Here is a 25375-nt window from a genome sequence, read left to right as displayed (position 1 = left end):
GAGCTCAACCTCCACAGTATCTTCCTAGAACAAGCCATACCACCAATGAGACTGTCACTATCAACGGCAAAACACCTTGCAAACCCTAAGAAGTTTTACAAAACTCTCTACTCTTTCCCCGCTAATCTTGGTTTCCATAACAAAGACAAGGGAGAGGCCTTCCTGATTCACAATCTTGGGAAGCTCTCGATCTGTCGATAGGATCCCAAGCCCTCAGCAGTTCCAGCTCATGCAGTCCATTGGGATGGGCAAGCCTACCTCGCAGCCGCTGTCGAGTTTTCAGGCGTCAGTCTTTTATTCTTCGGGTTCCTCTCGAAATCACCTTCAGTCGCAATCCCATTGACATCCCCCAACTCCTTAGAGCAAACCGGATTATTATTCTGATAGACTTCGTCGGCTACTGTCAACAGGAGAGGGGAGGACAAATCTGGCCGTGCACTTGCTTTGGCCTCATTTCTTTTATTTTGTGAGTTCTTCCTGGGAGAATTCACCTCGGTGCCACCATCCGGAACATTACTGGGGTTCTTACTTGCATTCTCTCCCGAAACAACCTTCTTCCGTTTTTTAGGGGCCCTCAACTTCGGACCAAAGGCCAGTTCGCCTTTTGCATCATGCGTGCCCGGTGTTGGGCAATACAGATCAGAGTGTCTAAGCTAGCCACAGGAGAAACGAAAGTGTGGGACATTTTCATGTTGAATGACGTATGGATCTTGTTTCTTCCTCCTTGCCGAATCAATGACAATCCATCTTCTCAGTTTTTTGTTCACATCAACTAACACCTTCACTCGCAGAAAACCGCCAATGTGGTCATACTATATATACCAAGGTTGCCTCTTTATCGACCTGTGCTGTAATCACCTTACCCCATGAATCATCGCACAGATTATAGGGCAGGTTCAAAACCCTAGCACGCACCGAGCAATCTACGCGCCAGCAGGCTGCCGACGCGCTCTACGCGGGGCGCTCGACCAGCTCGTTGCCTCGCTAGCCTACGCCTGACTCCGCTGCTGGAGGTGGCCGCGGGCACGGCCATCCGCGCAAACGCGGGCATGGCAACGGGGGGCCTCTTCCTCAACATCGCCTGCCCCACTGCCGCTGCATGCAACGCCCGCCCCGGCCCCCGCGCCGGGCACTAACCCCTGGACTGACATGGTTCAGATGTGGCCCATGGCATGGCGCGCGCCCGGTTCCGGCGTGCTCGGGCCACGCCCCGGTACTCCTCACCAGCAGGCCATGATGGTCGTGGCGCCGGCCTTCCCCAACCAGTACGGCTACGGCGGTGGCTTCTACCCAGGGTCCGCGGCCCCGGGTGCACCGTTTCCTTACGCGGGTGCGTCTGGTACGGCGACCGCGGCCCCCCAGCCTGTGGACATAGCGTCCCTCCAGGATGCTCTTCACAGCGCCACCGCCGGGCCATCCTCGTCGGGGAGCACCTCCGACTGGTATCTCGAGATGGGCGCCACATCGCACATGTCTTCGAACCCCGGTACTCTCTCCTCCCTTCATCCATCTTCCACTTACTCTTCTATCATCGTTGGTAACGACGCCCACCTTCCGATCACCCACGTCGACGCTGGGTCCATCATCACTGGCACGTCATCCATCCTCCTCCGCAATGTCGTCGTCTCTCCTTCTCTTATTAGAAACCTTCTTTCCGTTCGCCAGCTCTGCCGTGATAATCCAATCACCGTTGAATTTGATGAATTTGGCTCTTCTGTTAAGGACCGCCGCACCTGCATGGTAATTCTGCGCTCTGACTCCACAGGCGATCTGTACCCCGTGGGTGGTGGCTCTCCGGCGCGCCCTGTTCAGCACTTCGCTGGCGCTGCCTCCGTCGAGCTGTGGCACCAACGCCTCGGCCTCGCATGCTGGATCGCTTTGCCACAGCACGTTCGACTGCTCCAAGTCCGCACCCCATTCCTGCCGTGCGTCTCGTCTTGGCAAGAAGACACGGCTCCCCTTCTCTTCGTCTACCACCAGTAGCTTTTTCCCTTTTCAGTTGTTGCACTTGGACGTTTGGACATCGCCCATTGTAAGCATATCAGGCTACGAGTTCTACCTTGTAATCCTCGACGATCATACACATTATGTATGGACGTTCCCTTTGCATCGCAAATCTGATGTCTACTCTGTTCTCGTCGGGGTTTTTGCCTACACTCGTACCCAGTTCCAACTCCCTAACCTCGCCATGCAAAGTAACAATGGGCGTGAGTTCGACAACGCCGGCATTCGTGCTCTGCTCACCTCGCACGGCTCGGTGCTCCACCTCTCCTTCCCATACACGAGCCAACAAAATGGGAAAGCCGAGTGCACGCTACACACCCTCAATGATAGCTTGTGCTCCGTCCTTTTTCATTCTTCCATGCCACCCCGCTTCTGGGCAGAAGCTCCGAACACGGCCACTTTACTGATGAACCGTCGGCCGTGCCATTCCAGTACTCCCTCCACTCCTCATGAGCTCCTTCTCGGCGTCGCGCCGGACTACGCCTCACTATGTGTGTTCGACTACTTGTGCTACCCCAACACCTCCACAACAGCTCGTCACAGGCTCGAGCTGCCCTATGCCGCCTGCGTGTTCGTCGGCTACTCCGCTAACCACCGCGGGTACCGCTGCTTTGATCCCACGACTCGGCGTGTTCTCACCTCCCGCCATGTCCGGTTCGACGAGGGCATCTTTGTAAAACGTATGTTTTGGGAAACTGCTCGACACCCTAAACGGGGTGTGGCAATCTCATTATATAGAGGTACCAAAGGTACAATACAATGTGTATACAAGGTCTACATATATGCAGTCTAACACCCTGCCTCAATCTTAACTATGCCCTGAAGTACAAAGCAAGTTAAGATTGAGCCTACAGCCTACAAATTGTGGTTGTGGTAGAGGCTTCGTGAAGATGTCAGCAAGTTGATCTTTTGATGAGATAAACTTGATACAGAGTAGCTTTTGTGCAACACGTTTCCGAACAAAGTGATAGTCAACCTCGATGTGTTTTGTCCGAGCATGGAACACCGGATTAGATGAAAGATATGTACCACCGATGTTGTCACACCAAAGAACTGGAGGATGAGCTGGAGAGACTCTCAACTCTCTCAATAGGGACTGTGCCCATATAATCTCAGCAGTCGCATCAGCAACTGTCTTGTACTCAGCTTCGGTACTGCTGCGAGACAATGTAGCTTGCTTGCGAGCATTCCAGGCGATCAAGTTAGGACCAAGAAATACTGCATAACCCCCCGTGGATCGCCTGTCATCAGGACTACCAGCCCAATCCGCACTTGAAAAAGTTGAGATCTCACAGGACGGCGCAGGCTGAAGAAGCAATCCATAGGAGATACTGATATAACGCAGAATACGCTTCACGGCTAACCAATGAGATGTCATGGGTGCATGGAGATACTGACACACGCAGTTGACTGATAAGAACCATCTGGTCTGGTGATAGTAAGATATTGCAGACCACCAACGAGACTGCGGTACTCAGTAGCATCATCAGGTGAAAGAGGGTCTCCACCAAGAGCAGACAGCCGATCAGTCGCAGACATTGGAGTGATAGCAGGTTTGCATTTCAACATTCCAGCACGACGCAACAAGTCCAAAGAATACTTCTTCTGAGTAAGAGTCAACCCAGCAGAAGACTGTGAGACCTTCAGACCAAGGAAGAAGTGTTGAGCACCTAAATCCTTGACAACAAAATCACCACTCAATGCAGTCACAAGACGATTAACAGCAGCATCTGAGGAACTGATGAGGATAATATCATGAACATAAACCAGTAGATACATCGTAACCTCAGGACGCTGAAGGAGAAATAGGGACGTGTCGGCAGTGGAGGGAATAAACCCAAGAGCCCGGAGAACAGAGCCGAGGCGTGCATGCCACGCACGAGGAGCCTGTTTAAGTCCATACAGTGCCTTAACAAGACGACAGAGATGATGAGGACGTGCAGGATCAACAAAACCCGATGGCTGACGCATATAAACCTCCTCCTCCAGGATTCCATGTAGGAAAGCGTTCTGTACATCGAGCTGATGAAGGAACCACCCTCGAGTAACAGCAAGAGACAACAACAAACGAATGGTAGTAGGCTTGATAACTAGACTGAACGTGTCTTCATAATCAAGACCGTACATCTGTTTGAAGCCCTTGGCAACTAGCCGTATCTTGTAGTGTTTGATAGAACCGTCAGCATGTCTCTTGACTTTAAAAACCCACTTGGAATCAATAACGTTGACGCCAAATATTGGAGGAACAAGTTGCCAAGTGTCATTCTTCAGTAAAGCCTGAAACTCATGTTCCATTGCAGCAAGCCACCCTCACTCTTTGCCGTCTGCTAGCTGACGACAAAGCTTCTATGCCGTCTGCTAGCGGACGGCAAAGAGCTGGCCGACGGCAAACATGACCTTTGCCGTCAGCTCATTCATTGCCATCAGTTTTCTTCAAGCTGATGGCAAAGACATTCTTTGCCACCAGTTGGCTGACGGCAAAGAGCTGGCTGACGGCAAATATCCTGATACCAGTAGTGAGTATCACACTTTCCATTTGTTCATCACTAACAACATACCGAAATAAAAAATAGCCACAGAAAAAGTCCATGGATGGTGCCAAGAACCAATAAAGGGGAGTAAAATATAATTTTAAATGTTTTATATGGAAATCTGAAGGATATGTTTATAACTTTTCAATTGTGAAGGTGGGGAGGGGGCATTGGCCTCCCTGGCTAGAATTAAATTCTCATCCTGGTGCAAGTCAAAATAATGCAATCCAGTTGCACACGTCCGACAACCCTGTGGTCTGATTGCCAACTCGTACGACACCGTTGTGAGCGAGAGGAAAAACACTAACTAGTGAGGTAGTCAATGGATCGTTCAAGTGAGGTAGCCGAAGCCACCGCTGAGAATAAGCATGAGTCCAGCGCCGACGAGAAGGGTGGCTAATATATAGTTGTGTATGAGATATAGATGATGAATCTCGAGAAAATGTCAACCAGAACCAATCAGGAATAACATCATCTAGGTTTGAATTTCCAAGAACAAGAACATCAAAGCCAATCTGCCATTTGAGCCACTCTCAGAAATGAGGTCCAAGATGGCATGAAGGAAAACATGCGACCTTCAATCTAAATGGAGAAACTCATTTTTGGTTGATAGCTAATTTCAAAGAGTTGTATGACAAGTCTAGATACTCTAAATTCAATAGTCCTACAAAATCTTCCTCTATGAGCACATTGTTTAACTTATTATAGCTGAGGTCCAAATACTTTAAGTTGCCCAAACTTGTAGAATTCCTTTCCAAGAGCACAACGCTGAAGTTGTTGTGCCTGAGGTCCAAATACTTCAAATTACCTAAACTTGCAAAATGTCCCTTGAAGAGGACACCGCTGAAGTTGTTGTAGCTGAGGCGCAAACTCTCTAAATTACCTAAACTTGTGGAATGATCTTTCAAGAGCACACCATTGAAGTTATTGTATCCTAGGTCCAGTTCATTCAAACTACCAAGTGCTCCAACTCGGGAAGAGGGCTAGTCATCATGTTTCCAAATGCGCGGAGAACACTCAGATTGGTCATGTTCCCAATCCAAACGGGCAAATTTCCGGCATATTTGTTTCCACTACCAACAACTCTTGCAATGTATTCCTTGAGCACCTTGGCAATCGATCCATGAACTCATCCATGTTCGCATTGATGTTTCAATACTTTCAAGTTGCACGGGTCTTCTATGTTTCTTGGTAGCAAACCCTCAAGATTGTTCCACCTCAAGTCTATGACCTGGAGGGACTTCATGTTTCTCAATTCACTGGGAATGGACCCATTCCAGCCACAGTCTGAGAGGTAGAGCTTCTTGAGGCTTGTAAGGTTCCAGAACCAGTTCTCCTTGAGTGATGTATAGAGATTGTTACTAGACATATCAAGGACCTCGAGATGTGTGAGGTTGGACTTGGAATGTAAATTACTAGCAGTCACAGTACTATTAAGGCCACATTGAGACAAGCGAAGTACTTTAATTAAGAGAAGGGATAATGTTAAACGTGTGAATCCAATCCCTCGTAGAACTAAGATCCACAAAGCTCATGTCAAGATGACTCAACAAAGAAAGGCGTGCCAACCATGCAAGATCCACTGCTTGAAGACCATTATAATTCCAACTGACATCGAGATATTGCAACTTCGAGAGATTCCCAAGTTGGGAAGGTACGATCCCAGTGAAATTTGCCGACGAGAGGTCAAGATACCTTAAGTTGCTGAGGGAACACATGAAAACAGGTATGCTTGTGCCGTTGAAGTCATTATAGCTCAGATCAAGATACCTTAGGTGTTGCAAAGTAGCCAAAGTGGAGCTCATCTCTCCTGACGACAAGCTCAGTGATCTTCTCATGTTCAGACGATTGCCGTAGATATCCACGTCGATGTTGCGGAGGTTGAGCTTGATTACAAGGCCAGTTCGGTTGCTGCACCGAACTCCCTTCCATTGACAAGAGTAGTCGCCATGGCGCCATGACGAGAGATGGCCAGCAGGGTCGAGGAGGCTTGCCTTGAAGGACAGGAGCGCATCTCGCTCACTGCTAAGGCAAGTCTCTGATACAGTCGCTTGACCATGCATGGGAAGTGGATGCTGCTTGGGAGATGAGGAAGCAAAGGAGTAGCGCAGTTGCTCGAACGAGGAGCGCGAGCTTGGTCATATTGGTCGGAAATGGAAGACGGAGAAGACAGTGGAGTGGAGCGAGCAGCTTATCTCTATTCCTCCACAAGCATCTTAAGCTAGTCCGCGTACTGGTCTTTTCATGTATACTTTTCATATGCTGAAGTTATGGCTAGAATTTATAATGATTCAGACAATCGACCCTGCAGGGCATGGCAGAGCAGGTTGTGGCCAGAATTTGTATTCAAGATTAGCTCAGTAATTAGGGCAAGAGACTTGGCTCGCCTGTCCAGGTCATGGTCTTGCATGCTTTCTTCCAGTGATGAAGTTGTGGCCAAGCACGCATGCATACTTTTCTTCTAGTGGACAGTCGAGCATGCATGCTAATTCCTACAAACCGATTCAGAAGGAAACATTACTATTCATTTATTTATTCACGAGAAAGCATAGTTTCATACCGCAGAATGTTCTGGAATTGTTTTTACGTGTAGATATAGATGTACAGTATATGTGCACGAATTTTCTTCAATACATGTATTTATATGTGTTGTATAAATAAAAGGATAAATAAATACATAAACCAAAGTGGACATGTATTTTTGCTTCACGTACATAAATACAGTGGGTCCCTCCAGAATACAAAAAGTCATTTGTTTCAGGTACAAAAATACAGAAATCATGTTTATACTAGTGGGTTATGGAGTACGTACGAATGTACTTTTGCTCATTCAACAGAGCCAAAGAGGGAAAACTAAACATACTCTGCTCTGCTACACAAGAACAAACCATGAGCTATCCATTGGCACAAGGGGTAAACGAACAAACCATATCATGTGCTATTCATCCAGTATATGCACGAGGAGGAAAACACCCGCTTACATTTAATTTGGGTTTAATATCAAATTACTCTTTCCGTTCCTAAATGTAAGTCTTTCTAGAGATTTCAACAAGTGACTACATACGGAGCAAAATGAGTATCCAAATTATGCATGCTAGTGGAAGCAATGCAAAAATTTAATGATGCTAGTGGACCTCTGTCCTGAAGGCTTGGTTTTGTTCTGCTACTAGACCATGACGGCGCACGTTGCTGCACCCATCTATTTTTTCAATAGGCTCGTAGGGATATACAAAAATATATGGATTAATGAGAGAATTGAACTCCTATTTTCAGTGACATGTAATCGAACAAAATATTGACAATTTTATGAGATTGTTCTCTTCTTTAGTTGTTCTATTGTTGTCAGCTTATCTTATGCCTTAATGACATCGGAGCTCACTAACATGTATTGCTAAAGAAAATGGATTCACATGGTATAGAATAGTATGTATTTTCACATGATTCAAACATGCTAAAATACTCGCATCAAAAAGTTCAAGTGCATAGATAACAACTGAATCAATATTGAAAGATCCCGTAGTGAATTTATGAACTCTCATAAATTGCATCTGCTCAATAGGGGACAAAAATAATAATGAAAATATTTGCATGTCTTTTCAATTTGTGGAACCTTAAGTGAAGGTCTCACAAAGACTTAAGAGAATAAAAGCATGGTGTAAAGTGCTTTTATCATAGTGTGTTCCCGAAATGCATCCAGGGAGAACTTTGTGTTGATGTTCTTTAATCAATAAAGTGACAACATTCTAAAAAAAGGAAATATAAGAGCGAGACCACTTTTGCAGGGAGAAGGAAAGTGGAACAAGATGGATGCATAGAAGAAACAAGATTACTGTTGCCAAAATGGTTACATATTCTGTACATGATCCACATCTCGAGGGACTTGTCTCCAACCGAAAGGTTAGGATAATGGGGTGCACCTACACCCGTGATTAAAAATACAGGCACCTATTTGTAGTGTCGGTTTCAGTTCAAAACCTTAGTTTCAACTGATGGCATACACTGCAGTATGACCTAGAGAGCCAAAAACAAGGTTCATTTTTTCCTGGGGCATCTTGTCTGAAAAGGTGTTCGAGAAAACATGGTATCCTAGAAAAATAAGATTGAGTGAAATAAGGAACCTACCAGGTAAAAGATACATAAATATACGGACAAAAAAATAACAACCAATCAAAAAACTTTTATCTTGAAAAAATTTGAGAGTAACAAAAAAAGGACTACCAATTTTATCGAACATAAAATGACTACCACTTCTATCTCTAATTGTGCAAGCACACATTTGAGAGCAAGCAATTCAAGAACATACCAATGCAAAATGCCCCGGTTGCATTAGCTTGTTGTTTCACCTGGCGTGGATGCTTTCTTTTTCCGCTTGGATAACCTCCCTGCAACTTGCGAACAAAAATAGGGCTCTGTCATTTTCATCAATTTAGCAACGATGTTTTGCTTTCAAACAACTCCATACGTTTTACTGTGCAAAGTAAGGTTGATTACCTCGAGCATAACTCATGTACAAATGTTGGGATTGACTGCCCATATATCTAGGCATCACGATGGTTGCTAATGATCACATACTCTGAGAAACACATAACAAATTTAACATCGTTGGCTTGGGCTTGGTTATTCCTCAAGGATTCACGTGCCTGTTCCTACAAAACTTGATAACATCTAACCATTATCCCCCTGTAAAATGTAAAACCATCAACCATATGGCTCTGCATCACTTCTGTCTATCTTCTCTATTGTTGTAACATCTAATTTACTGATGAAGTTGACTACCATAATCTACATTAGAATAGTTGATCGTCTGAAAGCTACACATAGCATAAGTCAAAGTTTGCTAAGAGTACCCCGCGATTTGTGTGTGTATACATGAATTGGAAACTTGAATCAAACCAGGTCGATTAGCATTTAGCGCACACATGAATTGAATTTCCGAATGCTGCATATTTACTGTAGTCAAGTTTGCTAAGCCACACAACACCCTACAATATTTGTACCACTAAGCAACGCCCACCTGTAATTTTGTCGTGTGAAATACAAATTCTCCAAAAAAAACTTGGCCATACAAATATAAACAGTTTTTTGCACACAAGCACTTTAATATCTTGGACTGTGATATTTGGCACACGTGTGCCACATTGCTAAAAGTACCCCACCACTCTTCTCCGTTCGATCCCACCTCCTCCTGAGCGACCGCCCTCCCTCCTTCGATCCCATCTTCTTCAATTTTTCTCGCGCCTGTAGTTTAAAATAGGCAAAAAAAAGGGCGTGGAAGGGGAATCGAACCCAGACCCTCTCATATATAACTAAGCTGCAACATCCAACTGGGCTAGCCGGCTTAACTAATTATGAATAACTTACATATTAGTTGTATCTTCTTGAGACGAGAATAAGCAAAAGAGGCACTGATCAGTAACTGAAAATCCAGACCAACGGCCTCACTTGTACGGGTTTTAGAACAATGCACCCTAGTTCTATCATTTTTTCTGCATGGTTCACAAACCCGGGCGTCTTCTTCACTCCTTTTCAGATATAAAAATCATGATGTTTGCAGATAAGCTATCAGGTACGAAGTTGTAATGTTGCCATGCTTTTCTTACTCATGTTTTTGGGGTATGTTTTAGCCTTTTCTCTGTTTGTACTTAAATTATAACAATCCCCCCCCCCCCTGCGTCAATATTGTCATGGTGTTTGTACGTAAGTAATCAGATATGCGATGAGTAATAGACAGAAGTTATCGCGTGTTCATAAAAAAAATCACTTGGGCAAATTTACTATGGTGTTTTGTATCATGTTTGCGGTGTGTAAATCATCATGCTAGGCACATAGAAGGTACTGCGTGTATGTTTTCAACAATTTTTACACCCCCAAATCAGAAAAGTTACCATGATGTTCATACACAAGTTATACACACAATTTATCAGGGTATGTTCCAACATCTTTTTCTCCGAGTCAAAAGTTAACATGGTGTTTTTACGTAAGTTATCATGTCCGCGGTGCGTGAATTACCATACTATTTACATAGAATTACCGCGAGTATTCTCTAAAACTTTCCCTATCCAAGGAATTACCATGGTGTTTGGACGTACATTACCGTGTTATCTGCACAAAAGCTGCCGGGGGTAATTTGCAATGATTATTCTCCTAGTTAAAGTTACCAAGGTGTTTGGACGTAAGTTATCAGGTGTGTGAGGCGTATATTACCATATTATGTACAAATAAGTTAGCGAGGGTATATTTTCCAACAACTTTTTCCTAGGGCAAAAGTTATCATGATATTTGTGTGTAAGTTATCGGTTATGAGCTGCTTATACTATCATGTTTTTTTTTAAAAGCGGGGGTATGTTTGAACAACTTCTTTTCCAGGGTCGAAAAGTTATCATGGTCTTATAGGCAGTTTAACAAGTTCACCGTGCTTAAAATACCATGCTATGTACACAAAATTTACCATTGTATGTTTACAACAACTTTTTTTCTACCAAAGAAAAAAAATATTGCGGTACTTTAGACGTAAGTTATCAAATCTACGGTGCATATATTATCGTGCTATTTACACAAAATTTATCGAAGGTATGTTTTCAACATTTTTTACTCGCGACTCAAAATTACAGCGGTGTTTGTGTGCAAGTTATCTAGTCTGTCGTGTGTATATTATCAACTATTTACAGAGAAAATTACCGGCGTTGTATTTTTCAATAAAAAATTTAGAGTCAAATTTACTGCAGTGATGGTACCTAAGTTATCAGAATCAGTATAGGGAACATTTTCAAGGGGCAGTTTACTGCAAGTGAGAGAGATACCTACCTGACAAAATATCATTCTTTTCGAAACCACTTTTGCTTTTTTCTTACCAAAAAAGAAAGATTGGGAGCAAATTCCGTGAAGATTATAGCAGCAGATAGTAATAGCATGAAGGAGCACATGTGGAATTTGCTAACTAGCAGCACGCAAGTAGATATCAGCTAGCTAGCCCAAAGACTAGCATTCGTTGGAAACATAATTCAGGCATTCGTTGTATTAAAAAAGGAAAGGGCATGTGTTGCTCAGAATCAAAATACTACTGTATCCTCTGTTTCCAATTGCTCTGGTCTTTCTCTGAAACTCTGAAGCTGGCGTCCGTTCGAAACACTGCATGTGTGTCCACTGAAATTGGAGAGCGAGAGAGATTGTGAGGGTCTCAGCCAACCGAAAATGGGGTCAAGATGGACTTGCTGAACTTGTGGCATCTCTCGGCAGTAGTCAGACACCTACGCGACAACCCGGATGAACACAAATCATCAGATCATAGGGTCGCTCGGCTAGGCCGCCATTGGTGACAAATCCAAGGGGGTGGGAGGGGGTTTCTAGTCCTAGCTAGGCATACCTCGGCGCCGCCGTGGCCATCGAAGAGGGCGAAGAGGTGCGACGGGAGGCAGAGCGTGTCGGCGTCGAGCCCCATCCCGTCGAGGTCATGGCGCATGGCGAGCAGGCGCACATGCATGTCGGCGAAGCGCGGGACCGTGGCGCATGAGTCCTCCATCGTCCCGCCGTGATCTGGCGAAGGTCCACCACGGTGGCAGCACTTCTGAGCGCATCTCTTCAGGCTGGCATGCCTTGCGGGACAAGTCCACGCCAAGTACGATACCTGCGACAGTGCGGGGAGGAAGACGAGCGAAGGGGAAAGGGCCACGCGATTGAATCTGACGGCGCTGGATTTGAAATAGACGGCATCCAGGTGGTGTGGCGATTTTGCAATCGGGCACAGGGTTGCCAAATACATATTTCGTAATATCTTTTGGAATAGAGTGGGCATAACAGAAGCGTACCTTGTTGAATCCAGAGATTGGAGTACCACGATGGCAAGTTGAATGTCGTTGGATATGGAGAGGATAGAGACGAGCAGAGATATGAGACTGTAGAAAAGATGAATTAAAATAAAGCACGGACAGATAGAATAAAGAAACTCACCAGGAACTTTGTAGTGTTGATCACGTCTTGGCGAGGTGAGTTCGTATTGCCGGCGGCAGCACGAACGAATGAGCAAACGAGAGAAACTGGATATGCGTATGGTCGTAGCAGCGTCACGTGCTCCTCTTTTGTTGAGCCCTAGTACCACAGATTCCAAGCTCTGGCTCAGGTCTTTTTCCATCTCCCTTTTCATCGATGTCCACAATCCGCAGCGGCAACAGGAGAATTAGGGAAGGCAGGGGAAGAAGGCGCAGAAGCAGAAGGTGGACCTAGCTTCCGTCGGTGCCCCACAGTGGCAGTAGCGGCGGACCTAGGACTGATGTCGTCGCAAAGGCCACAAGTTGAGGTCGCGACGGGTGACAGGATTCAGGGGACAGATGCGGCACCGCTTGCTTCGCTGGGGCGGGTGAGGGAGGGGACATGGTGGAGAGGATCTGCCGCCGCCATGCAGTTAGGGTTCGAGTCGTCGAGGAGAGGGAAGGGAGAATGGGTTCAGTCCTGCCATCGTGCGGTGGAGCGTGGAGCGGTCTCCCAGCTTAACGGGTGGTGACTAATGGGTTCCTGTACGACATGTCACCCGAATAAACCAGAATCTGGTGATTTTGTTACGGGAGCAGCTGCTCAATCGACGACGCACCCTACCCGCAACGGTACCAACCCGTAAATCTATTTGATGCGGGAAGGAGCTCCACATCGAATGGTTAGGAACTTTCACAATCTCGATCTGACGGCCGAAAGCACAGAAGGTCTGAGAGGGCTCCTGAGGTGCACAGTTATTAAAATTGGAGTCAACGCAAATATAGGCACCAACAAAATTCAGCCAACTTGAGACAAATTCAGAGACTTGAGACAAATTCAGAGACGATAACAAGTTGAGTGCCATAGCTTCGGAAGACTTGCACCCAGGTGCACTAAAGTGTCCATTTCTTCGGAGTTTCAGCTCCTGACGGGCAGTCACCTTTACGAACAATCAGTCTGCAGTTAGCAAGTTAGTAAGCTTCTCTTCCATCCAGGTGAATGCCAAATCTGTTGACCTTCGACCGTCACAAAACATACTACCACACGATACTACTGTCATCTCCCTCACTCTGCATTGCTCTTCTCAGAACTTCATTTCTAGCAGCTGTTGCTGCAACCGAATCCGAATGAATGAATAATCTAGATAGATTTTCACATTCCATGTAGAGTAGAATTCGCAGCTGCCTCATAACTCATAAATCATAAGGCTAGCACAGTTGAAACATTGGGTAGTGCTACGACAGGATTCAGACTGGAGATGAAAATGAACTCAAGATGGCTGCTATACATGTTAGCGTACATCCATCCAACTTAATTTGGCAACATCACCCAAAAATAAACTATCATCCATGATTATGTATGTAGTGGTGAAACAGGGCATATGCTGTGATAGAGAAAACACCATCGTATAATAACTAGGTAAAAAAGACCTGATGCACACTACTGTATACATACTGAAACAAGTGTTTGTGAAATTCTTTCATCAGGTTACAGCAACCAACTCAAAGAATATAAACAAAACACAAGCGCTCTCTCCGCGCAGCCACACTATTAACTCTTCTCTCCTGAAGGCACACATCACTTGTCTTAACCAAAGGTATGGAGGAAAAGAAACAAATTCGCCGATCCAACTTTGAGTTTAGTGGTGTAGGTAGCCGCGTCCCTTCCGCCGTTGGCGATTTGATTTACTTGTAACCAAGCAGAAAGATGAGGATCCATCTAGTACAAGCTAGTCTCCCTTCCGCCTGCTCTCATCAAGATTTAAACTGGATGAGATACTAAGTACATGACTGTGCATGCATACTCAACACTCAAAAATTATAAAGCCGGCCAGTTAATATGCAATGTGCTTTGCTTAGCATATTGCTAAACAGATGTATTGATAACCGTAGTTTCTTTTGCCAGCAGGTGTATTGTCAGCTCACTACTCTCTTTCCGAGCAATTAACTAGCGCCAGATTTCCACTCAAGTTAACTAGCGCCAGAGCAGAAGAATGAACTAAAAACAGAACTGCGACTTGAAGCATGATTAACTAATAGCAGAGAAAAAAAAAATACTCTCATAGTACCTCACCAGTCACCACCTCTCTGGTTATCCGCATTGTTATGAGGACTACCTCACCACCATGTTTCGTTCGGCCGTGTACTTTGTTCGTTTGTTGTACTTTGTTCGTTTGTTGCTTTTAAGTAGTTGAATAAATTGCCAGGTACTGAAGCTGAAATTGAACATGGTAGGAACCCAGTTGCTCGTCTATACAAAAAAAATTTGAGCAGAGCAACCCCTAAAATATTTAGCAGAGCGTGCTGACTAACGAAATTGAACTGTGTTTTTTGGGTCCATTTCTGCCTCGAGGCAGTTGGGGAAAAAAATCAACACTTCCCTTTATCGCGAAAATAAAATAAAAAATCAACACTTCTCTTGCCTGTGAATTGAATCCCCGATTGATTTTGCAAAGAATAATAAGATTGGTGTAGCTGCAAACAAACAGGCAGCGTCGACTATGCTCTCTTATTTCTTGTGAGATCATGACAATGTCAGTTCTTCTTCTTCTTCTTCTGAAGGATGCGAATTCTTTCGATAGAAGACTGTTGGCAAAGGGAGGGTGACACTTCATGCCAGCGAGTGTGCTTAATGCAGAGTCAAATCGATGAGCATCAGTTGAGCCTCAAGGACGAGCCATACTGTATCCATGGGTGTAAACTGAAGATACGTTCAGTCCACATCCATCATATGATCCAACGATATGTATGTTTGACAGGTGTCCAAAAGGTTGATGAAGGAGATGAATGAATACAACATATTCAACAAAAGGTTGGGACAGCACTCAAAATGCAAAATACGGCGCACGAGGCCCATCATTTGAACTACTGTCACACACGCGCGCACACAATTCATTGATCATCTCCCCAGTCCCCACTCTGCTCTTCTCTTCTCTTCTCCTATATAAACATCAATATTAATTGTTTCCTCGATCACAAGACATCCTAAGAACACCTACAAATGAGAATTGACTACAAGAATCCACTCTGCCCAAACACCTGACCGTACAAACGAGAATTGACTCATATAAATCCCTCATTGTGATTATGTTCACATATATATTCTTCCTTCAGGTTACAACATGCAGATATAAATCACAAATAGTCTCCTAGTCTCCATGTAGCTACAATATTAATTGTTTCCTCGATCACAAAAGCTTACTACTGCCAACAATATAAGATACACTGATATATGACAACACATATTTTAGCCTTTGGTTGGCTCTTTCGTTGCCATGAAGGACCTGCATTGCATCCAAGTGCACGCACGCAATTTGGTGTTACCAAGCTGAGCAGTAGGGTGAAGGCCATCAACAGGGACGGCTAGCTAGTCTTCCTCGAACCTGCACACATCAAGATTTAAACTTGATGAGATACTGTATATGAATATGCATGCATGCATCCAGTTGACTTGGGTTTAAGCCACGTATCAAGGTTCCACTACCATCAATTATATATATATATCACAGCCAGTGAGTCAGTAGGCAATACCAACACATTCTTAAATAGGTTTATCAATCAGCTTAGTTTCTTTCCAAATAATCTAACACATTCACCGAGAGATTAAATGATTTCCTAATAGTATCATTAAAAGTAAGAATGAGTTAACCATTCAACATTTGGTTTTATATCTCTCATTCAAGGATGGAGATAACCACATTAAATGTTAACACATGCAAAGAAACGATGAACTGGTGATGACATTCCTCAGAAAGAAAGTAGTGATGACTTATGCTTGTCTATCTAGATATATTAAATGAGAACATATACAAAACAGCATGCCTATGATTGTCTATCTAGCATTGATATTCGAGCATCCACGGGCGAAACATAAAAATATTAGGTAACTACTGCACAGTATACTACCTGGCGCATAGAAACTGTTGAAAGGATGACATGAACTAATACTACGGGCTTCACAAAGTTTCCTTGATTGCATCGAGTTAAGTTGAACCATGTAAACAGTGTCCTTCGCACATAAAAATATTTCATCAGTATCCTCAACATATCCTACTATAAATTTCAGCAATACCATCCCTCCTTCAATCCGAGGAGGTAACCCAATAATATTATCTGTTTCAATAGTCTTCGACAGCACCCAGGTGGTAACACCATGACAATTGATCATCCTCTGCCACATTTCAATGTTATGGTAATGTTGAGACATCATGGCGACACCAACTGTGCCATCCTCTCTATGGATGATCTGATGGCTGTAGCAATGCTCCATACTAGGAGGCCCCTCGAGCGCATCAAGGCTATGCCTTTCCAAATCAAACGCAAGTATACCCTCCTTCACATACTTAAATGATCAATAAACAACATTACCAACTAGGGTACTAATATAAGAGCCAAAACAATCTGGATATTGAACCTCTGTTGAGATGAGATCGGCCCATGTGTCGGTCTCGGAAGAATAAACAGAGGCAACGGCTCGATCATCCTTAGTGGCCACAAGCAGCAAGACCACCTTGAAGAGGGTGGAGTGGCAACCGCCGTGCATGTGGCCCCGGTCACGGGAAGCGCAGAGCACCGCTCCATAGACGTAGCCGCACTTGAACTCGGGTGGAATTGGCACATGGTGCTGAGTGCCGGCGATGGGGTCGCACACGAGGACCTCCGTGCGCGACGGGTGTAAGATGAGGACATGGCCGTGGCGGCACCCGAGCAGCCGGCCCCATGAGTAGCCGATTGGCAGGTTGAACCGTCTTATCGCCGTCTTGGAAGAAGACACCAAGGAGTGGCGGGTTCCGGTGATGTGCGTAGAAGCAGCGAAGGAATCTAGAGTCGGTGACGAGGCGTCGCCAGCGCTTGCATACTGCAGAGACGCGCGGGAGGGAGGACGGCTGGGGCGGAAGACGGAGGAGGATCTCCTGGAGCATGTCGTTATCTTCCAGCGCCGGTGGCGGGGAATTGCTGTCTTAAATACCTCGAAACATGTGCACAAGAAATACCTCGAAACATGATATAAAAAGGGTTTTCCCCCCATTTTATATATAAAGCAATCGCCCACAAACATCCGACAATAGCAAAGTTGAAGGTTCAGCAGTCTGAGAACACCTGGAGCTGGAGACATGATATACCCGGCAGGCTATTGTTCATCCTCGAGATGCATTTAGTGGAGACATGGCAATGACTCAAAGGAGTAAAGATGTCTTGACCAAAACATTTCGTCACACCAAGACAGATGTTGGTACGTAGAGATTGTTGATTCTGAGCTGATGTGCGGCCGTGTTTGCACATGTTCTCGGTTGGTCACACCAAGCAACTTCTTTTACAGTGTTAACAATCGTATATTGCTGTGTTAGTTAGAGCTAACAAACTCAGTACTTATCCGTGTATAGACTTATCCTCTTGTTAGGATCCTGTATTCTGTTGTACCTACAGATGCGATCACGCATTGTCTATTATAAATACACGGCCAACCCTACGGGGATAATCACGGCAAATCAATCTTTCTGACTTGGTATACAGAGCGAAAGATCCAATTTCACTTCCTCCACCATGACTGGCACCAACCCTGCTGCTTCCCTCTCCGGCACCGCCGGCACCCTCACCACCCTCAACGCCGGCACCCTGTCCGCCGGTTCCTCCACTTCTGCTCCGATCTCGGTCACCTCGCTCGGTAGCCTGATCACTCTGCGCCTTACGCGCGATAACTTCCTGCTATGGAAGACCCAAGCCGTCCCCTCCCTCGCTGCAAACGGCCTGTTCGGCTATGTTGCCGGCACCGCCGCAGCCCCGCCACACACCATCAAGGAAGGAACCGGTGATGCGGCTGTTGATGTGGCCAATCCGGAGTTTCTTCGCTGGTACCAGCAGGACCAGCTCGTCATGATCGCCCTCCTCGGCTCCATGACCGAGGACATCCTCGGGCAGATGACCCAGCTGACGACCTCCGCCGCTGTTTGGACTGCACTGCACGACATTTTCGCCTCGCAGAATCGTGCCCGCATCATGCAGCTCAGGTATCAACTTTCCAACCTGAAGAAGAAGGACCTCTCTGCCTCTGACTACTACCGCAAGATGAAGGGGTTCGCTGATGCGATGGCGTCCATTGGCAAGCCCCTCACTGACGATGAAGTGCTCGGCTACATGCTCGCTGGGTTGGGCTCCGAGTTCGAGCCACTCATCACGTCGATCACGGCGCGAGATGATCCAGTAAGTCTCAGCAGCTTCTATGCGTATCTCCTTAGTGCTGAACTTCGCCTGGAGCAGCAAAATTCGTTAGGTGAAATCCATCCCTCCGCCAACACCGCTGCTCGTGCCAATGACCGCGGCGGCAATGGTGCACGCGGCGGACATGGCGGTCAAGGCGGCGGACATGGCGGACAAGGCGGCGGACAGGGGCGCGGTCGCGGCGGGCGTGGCCGCGGCAACGGCCGCTCCAACCTGAAGTGTCAGGTGTGCAGCAAGTTTGGCCATGACGCCCTTCACTGCCGCAATCGTTTCAACCATGCATTCCAGCCCGACGAGCAGCGCGAGCGCTCCGGCAACTCCGTCAACACCAACACCGGCTCCGCGGGGTACACCGTGGACATGGACTGGTACGCTGACACAGGTGCGACCGACTACCTGACCAGCGACCTCGACCGTCTCGGCATCCACGAGCGCTACGGCGGCAAGGACAAGGTGCATGTTGCAAACGGGGCAGGTATGTTTATCTCCCATATCGGACATTCCACTTTTTCTGGCTCATCCAAACCAATTCACCTTCGCAACATACTGCATGTTCCACATGTTAACAAGCATCTCCTATCCGTGCACAAACTTGTTTCTGATAATGACGCTTTTGCTGAATTTCATCCTCATTATTTCTATCTTAAGGACCGAGCAACCAAGACAGTTCTTCTTCGCGGTAGAAGTCGCCATGGCCTTTACCCGGTGCCAAGCCTCAATAAATCATCCATCGTCGTCCGAAGTCCTCGAGTTCTCTCCGCTGTCAAGCTCTCCCCGGAACTATGGCATCGAAGATTAGGTCACCCTTCAAAAGAAGTCGTTGAGTCAGTCCTTAGATCAAATAAATTCGCTTGTGCACCCTCGCTTCAGTCTAGTATTTGTGATGCTTGTCAACGAGCTAAAGTTCATCAATTGCCTTTTCGAGATTCTACTCATATTACACATGAACCACTTGAACTTATTCATTCCGATGTATGGGGCCCTGCAATTCGTTCTGCGGGTGGTTTCAAATATTATGTGAGTTTCTTAGATGACTTTAGTCGTTTTACGTGGATTTATCTCCTTAAGCGAAAATCTGATGTTGAGCAAGCCTTCTACACCTTTCAAAAACATGCTGAGCGCATGTTGAATACTAAAATTAAAACTGTTCAAACCGACTGGGGTGGCGAGTATCGTCGCCTCAACAAATATTTTCAAAGGGAAGGGATCACTCATCGGGTCTCTTGCCCTCACACGAGCCAACAAAATGGCATTGCTGAGCGCAAACATCGCCATATTGTTGAAACGGGTATCGCTTTGCTTGCTCATTCATCTCTTCCGGTTCGTTTTTGGGATGAGGCATTTCTTACAGCATGTTATCTTATAAATCGCATGCCCACACGAGTTCTTCAGAACTCTGCTCCGATCACTTGCCTTTGCAATGAACAACCCGACTACACATTTCTTCGTGCGTTCGGGTGTGCCTGTTGGCCCAACCTTAGGTCATACAATAACCGGAAGCTTGAATTTCGTTCCATACAGTGCGTATTCTTGGGCTACAGTTCCATGCATAAAGGGTACAAGTGTTTGGATCGGTCCACAGGACGCATCTATATATCGCGGGATGTTGTTTTTGACGAGCTTGTATTTCCGTTTGATCAATCTTCGCAGTCATCCACCACGTCCCCGCTGTTATCCACGCCTCCCTCTCTGTTTTCCTTAACCGAGCCAGCTTTAGTGGATGACCGTATGCGGCGATATGACACGACCTTGCTTGCTAATCCCGAATCCAGCTTGTCTCCTGGTTCTGCAGGTTCCGCCCGTTCGACGTCGCCGGAGGAAACGTCCCCATGTACGCCACGTCACGCCCATGCAGATGCGCCCTCGCCCGCTCCAGCGGCTTCCCCGGGCGCGGGCAGCTCGGTCTCTCCAATGGGCCGGCTTGACTTTTCTCCCGCGCCGGATGGGGCCGACTCGTCCTCGCCTAACAGCACACCCGCCTCGGCCCATGGGCCGGCTGCATCACCGACGCCGCCTGCGTCGCCCCCTCCAGCAGCCGCCGCTCCTGCAGCCGCAGCGCCTGCGGACGCACGGCACCCGATGACGACCCGTCTTCGACACAACATCGTCAAGCCGCTCGTCCCGAGCGATGGCACGGTCCGCTACGATCCTCGCCGCCGCGCTTTCCACGCCGAGCCGCGCTCCTACCGCGACGCCCTCGCGAATGAGCACTTGCGCCCGGCCATGGAGTCTGAATTTGCTGCCCTGCAGCAGAACCGGACGTGGTCTCTCGTGCCTCGTCCTCCTGGCAAAAATATCATCGGGTGCAAATGGATTTTCAAGGTGAAGCACAAGGCTGATGGCTCTATGGACAAGTTCAAAGCAAGACTAGTCGCTTGGGGTTTCACTCAGCAACATGGGCTTGACTACTCTGAAACTTTCTCCCCGGTTGTAAAACCAGCAACTGTGCGTTTGGTGCTGTCCCTCGCTGTCTCCCGCGGCTGGCACTGCCGACAGATTGATATAAGCAACGCTTTTCTGCATGGTATTCTCACCGACGAAGCCTACATGCAACAACCACCCGGTTTTCAGGATTCAACCAGGCCGGACTATGTCTGCAAACTGCATAAAGCGTTGTATGGTTTGAAACAGTCGCCTCGCGCTTGGTACGCTCGTCTCAGTGAGCGCCTTCAACAACTCGGTTTTTCTCCCTCGGCTGCTGACACGTCCTTGTTCATCTTTGCTGATGGGGGTGTGACCGTTTATATGCTTGTATATGTGGACGATATTGTCATCGTGAGTTCATCCAGTTCTGCCATGACAAAGCTGCTTCAGAAGCTCTCTGCGACCTTCCCAGTCAAGGACCTTGGTCCTCTTCGTTACTTTCTCGGTATTGAAGTACTTCCCAATTCCGGGGGAATCATTCTTACCCAGAAAAAGTACGCCATGGACTTGCTGCAGCGTACAGATATGGCGAATTGCAAAGCAGTTTCAACACCGATGTGTACTCACGAGAAGCTCACTAGCGATGCTGGACATAAACTGAATGAGGATCAAGCGTTCAAGTACAGAAGTACAATGGGAGCTCTTCAGTATCTGACTTTGACACGCCCAGACCTCTCATTTGCAGTAAACAAGGTCTGCCAGTTCTTATCTTGCCCCGCTGATGTTCATTGGGAGGCTGTCAAGCGTATCCTCCGGTTTGTCAAAGGAACAGCGACCACCGATTTGACTATTCGTCGATCATCATGCACTCTACTAAGTGTGTTTACTGATGCTGACTGGGCGGGCTGCAGTGATGACAGGCGATCGACAGGAGGGTTTGCTGTGTTTTTCGGCCCTAATCTTATATCTTGGACTGCACGTAAGCAACCCACAGTGTCACGATCATCGACAGAAGCGGAGTACAAGGCATTGGCGAATGGTACAGCTGAAGCAACATGGGTGCAATCATTACTGAAGGAGCTACGAGTTCCACAACCCCGAGCACCGGTCCTTTGGTGTGATAATCTTGGCGCGACGTACCCCACAGCCAATCCAGTATTCCATGCCCGCACCAAGCACATCGAGGTGGACTTCCATTTCGTCAGGGAGAAGGTCGCCATGGGAGCCTTGGAGGTCCGTTTTGTTTCATCAGCCGATCAGGTGGCGGACGCCTTCACCAAGCCACTCACAAAGCTGATGCTATCACGATTGCGCTCCAATCTCAACCTTTCCACATAATGAGATTGCGGGGGAATGTTAACAATCGTATATTGCTGTGTTAGTTAGAGCTAACAAATTCAGTACTTATCCGTGTATAGACTTATCCTCTTGTTAGGATCCTGTATTCTGTTGTACCTACAGATGCGATCACGCATTGTCTATTATAAATACACGGCCAACCCTATGGGGATAATCACGGCAAATCAATCTTTCTGACTTACAGAAAAGGGTCGAGACAGAAGATACAGAATCCTACAATGACTGGCAGTCTGAAACAATAGGTAAACTATGGATGCTGGCGAAGAAAGAGGTGATCTCGCCCGCGCCGCTGCCAGGGAGTTCCTCCGTGGCCGTCCTCTGGCGGCTCCCTCCGCCGACGACAGGTTGTCGGTGGTGAGGGGGTCGCTTGGATCCACATGTGTGGATAGTTTTAGAACAAAGTAGGTTAACTTTTTAGGCTGTTCATCGTCTTGCTTCGGCGGCGGCCATGGTGGCGCTGAATAAAATTTCTTCAGATCCTACTCCGATCAGGCGATTGGTCATATGTTTGGGGATGTATCTGGAATCCAGTCTGTTTAACTAAGGATGGTGTGGCGGCGGCGGCATCCTTGTGGTGGACCTGTGTCCTCGGGCTCCGCCGGGAGATAGTCCAGGAGCGGATGCAGATTGTGGTCTGCATCGACGGCATCTGGAAGATGGTGGATCGTGTGCTGAGTTCGTGGTAAGTGGATGACAGGTATGGTTTTCTCCTCCGACGTCTTAGTCATGTGGGGGTGCCAGATCTGGAGTTTGATGGCATATCCGGGGTGTTGCCCCGGTCTGATTCGTCCAACGGTAATGGTTTTGCCTTTGGCAAGCCACCTTGAAGGTCCGCAAAGCTGTTTATCAGCGATGGAGCCGCGTCGAGCTCAGCTATGGACGCGATCCATTATTATTCCCTTTGGTGGCTGCTGTGGTGGTGTCAGAGGCAGGTGACGGGTGTTGGTGTCAAGCTCAGAGGTTTCTTTGGTCTTGTTTGTAATTTTACTTCTTGCATGTTGTTCCTTTGTGTAAAGGCTAACGTTTCGCTATTGTTCAATTTTGCCAGGTCGATATGTACGTGGCTTGTACTATGATCCTTATTTTATAATTGAGACACGTATCCGATGCAAAGAAAAACTATGGATGCTGGCTCGATATAATAGGTCTAGACATGAGATCTGAAAAGGGCAAGCTCATGTGATGTCTAATGTATTAGATGTCTAAATATTGCCCTAGATTTAGCCGTCGGCTAGGAAGCCGGCAGACTGAGCGAGAGGAGAGGTGACGGCTGCACTGCCCATATGTAAACTTTAAATGTATTTAGAAAAAATGTTAACCACGTGTTAAAAAAACGTGAAATAATGAAAAAAATGTCAATCCAGCACTTGGAATATTTTAAATGTGCATAGAAAAAAATGTTGACCATGTGGTACAAAATCTTAATCTTTTATTTGAAGAATATTAATCAAGCATTTGAAAGAGTTTTAAAGTGTGCATAGTAAAATCTTGACTATGTATTAAAAAATGTTAATCATGCATTTGAAAAATGTTTAAAATATCTACAGAAAAAATGTTGACCTTGTGTTAAAAAATGTTAAATTTGTATTGAAAAAAATGTTAAACGTGTAATAGAAAGATGTTGTTCACATATACAAAAGATGTAGAATGAAAACCAAAAGAAACAAAAGAAACCCAAAAAAACGAAAATAAAATGGAAACAAAATAAAGCAAAGAAAAATGAAATTGAAAATAAAAACAAAGAAACAAACGCAAAAAGGTAAAAAATGATAAAAACAATGAAAGAAACATAGGAAAACAAAAAGGAAAAACAAAAAAACGTAGAAGATATAACAAAACCAAACAAAAAAGAAAAGGAAAGATAAAAATAAAAACCAGAGAAAACCAGATAAAAATGAAGAGAGAAAAGAGGAAAAACTATAATAATAGGAAAAAAGAAATAAAGAAAACGCGATGAAAAAAACACATCCCGCCCAGTCAGCATCAGAGAATGCACTAATAAGAGAGGAATTAGACCGTTTGAAATGAAGTCCTATTTCCATAGTATGCTTCACATATCTCACAATTCTCTTAACAGCTGCCCAATGTGCAGAGGTAGGTGCATGTAGGTATTGACAAACCTTGTTGACAACAAATGAAATATTGGACGTGTGAGAGTTAGATATTGCAATGCTCCCACAGTACTCCTATACCTTGTGCTCTCCTCCTCTCGAAGTGACTCACCTTCATATGAAGAGAGTTTTTCTGAGGAAGATAAAGGTGTAGGCACTGGCTTACAATTCTTCATTCCCATGCGAGACAGAAGCTCATTGACATATTTTTCCTGATTTAACACAATGCCATCTTGAGTTTTCTTGACTTCAAAGCCTAGAAAGAAGTGCAAAACACCTAGATCCTTCAAGGCAAACTCTGAGCTCAAATCATGTCAAAGAGCATTAGTAGCATTATGTGAAGAACTTGCAACTATGATATCATCCACATATATGAGCACAAAAATGACTACTCCTGCCTTGTTATAAATAAACAAGGACGTATCAGCCTTGGAAGCAATAAAGCCAAGATATTTCAATTGTACGCTGTCTGGAATACCATGCTCTCGGTGCTTGCTTTAAACCATAGAGTGCCTTATCAAGCTTGCAAACATAATGTGGTAATTTCTTACTCTCATACCTAGGTGGCTGTCTCATAAACACTTCCTCTTCTAGAACACCATGCAGAAACGCGTTCTGTACATCTAGCTGCCTTAGACTCCACCCTCTGGACACAACAATAGCTAGCACAAGTCTGATACACTACTAGAAAAACCTCTACTAATGGCGCACCTATTATGGCCATTAATGGCGCATCTGTGGTGCGCCACTAACAGCACGCCATTAGTAATTTTTACTAATGGCGCACCAGTGGTGCGCCATTAGTATCTGGTATACTAATGGC

General features: G+C 46.0%; 1 long non-coding RNA gene and 2 pseudogenes across 1 annotated transcript; 1 reads left to right on the top strand and 2 right to left on the bottom strand.

The window, feature by feature from the left end:
• Positions 1 to 3293: 3293 nt before the first annotated feature.
• LOC119339813 overlaps positions 3294 to 25375 on the bottom strand; it is a 65789-nt pseudogene continuing 43707 nt past the window's right edge.
• Positions 8840 to 12363, bottom strand: LOC119341325. The gene is made up of 3 exons (XR_005165038.1): positions 12341 to 12363; positions 9027 to 9189; positions 8840 to 8923 (listed from the first exon to the last, which is right to left on the bottom strand). It is a non-coding gene; the product is annotated as an uncharacterized LOC119341325 (long non-coding RNA).
• LOC119342431 lies at positions 18605 to 18743 on the top strand (annotated as a pseudogene).

This window comes from Triticum dicoccoides, chromosome 7B (assembly GCF_002162155.2).
Source record: "Triticum dicoccoides isolate Atlit2015 ecotype Zavitan chromosome 7B, WEW_v2.0, whole genome shotgun sequence".
In the NCBI taxonomy this organism is placed as follows: domain Eukaryota; kingdom Viridiplantae; phylum Streptophyta; class Magnoliopsida; order Poales; family Poaceae; genus Triticum; species Triticum dicoccoides.
Note: the sequence above shows the minus strand (reverse complement) of the source record. Positions and strands in the feature narration are given on the sequence as shown.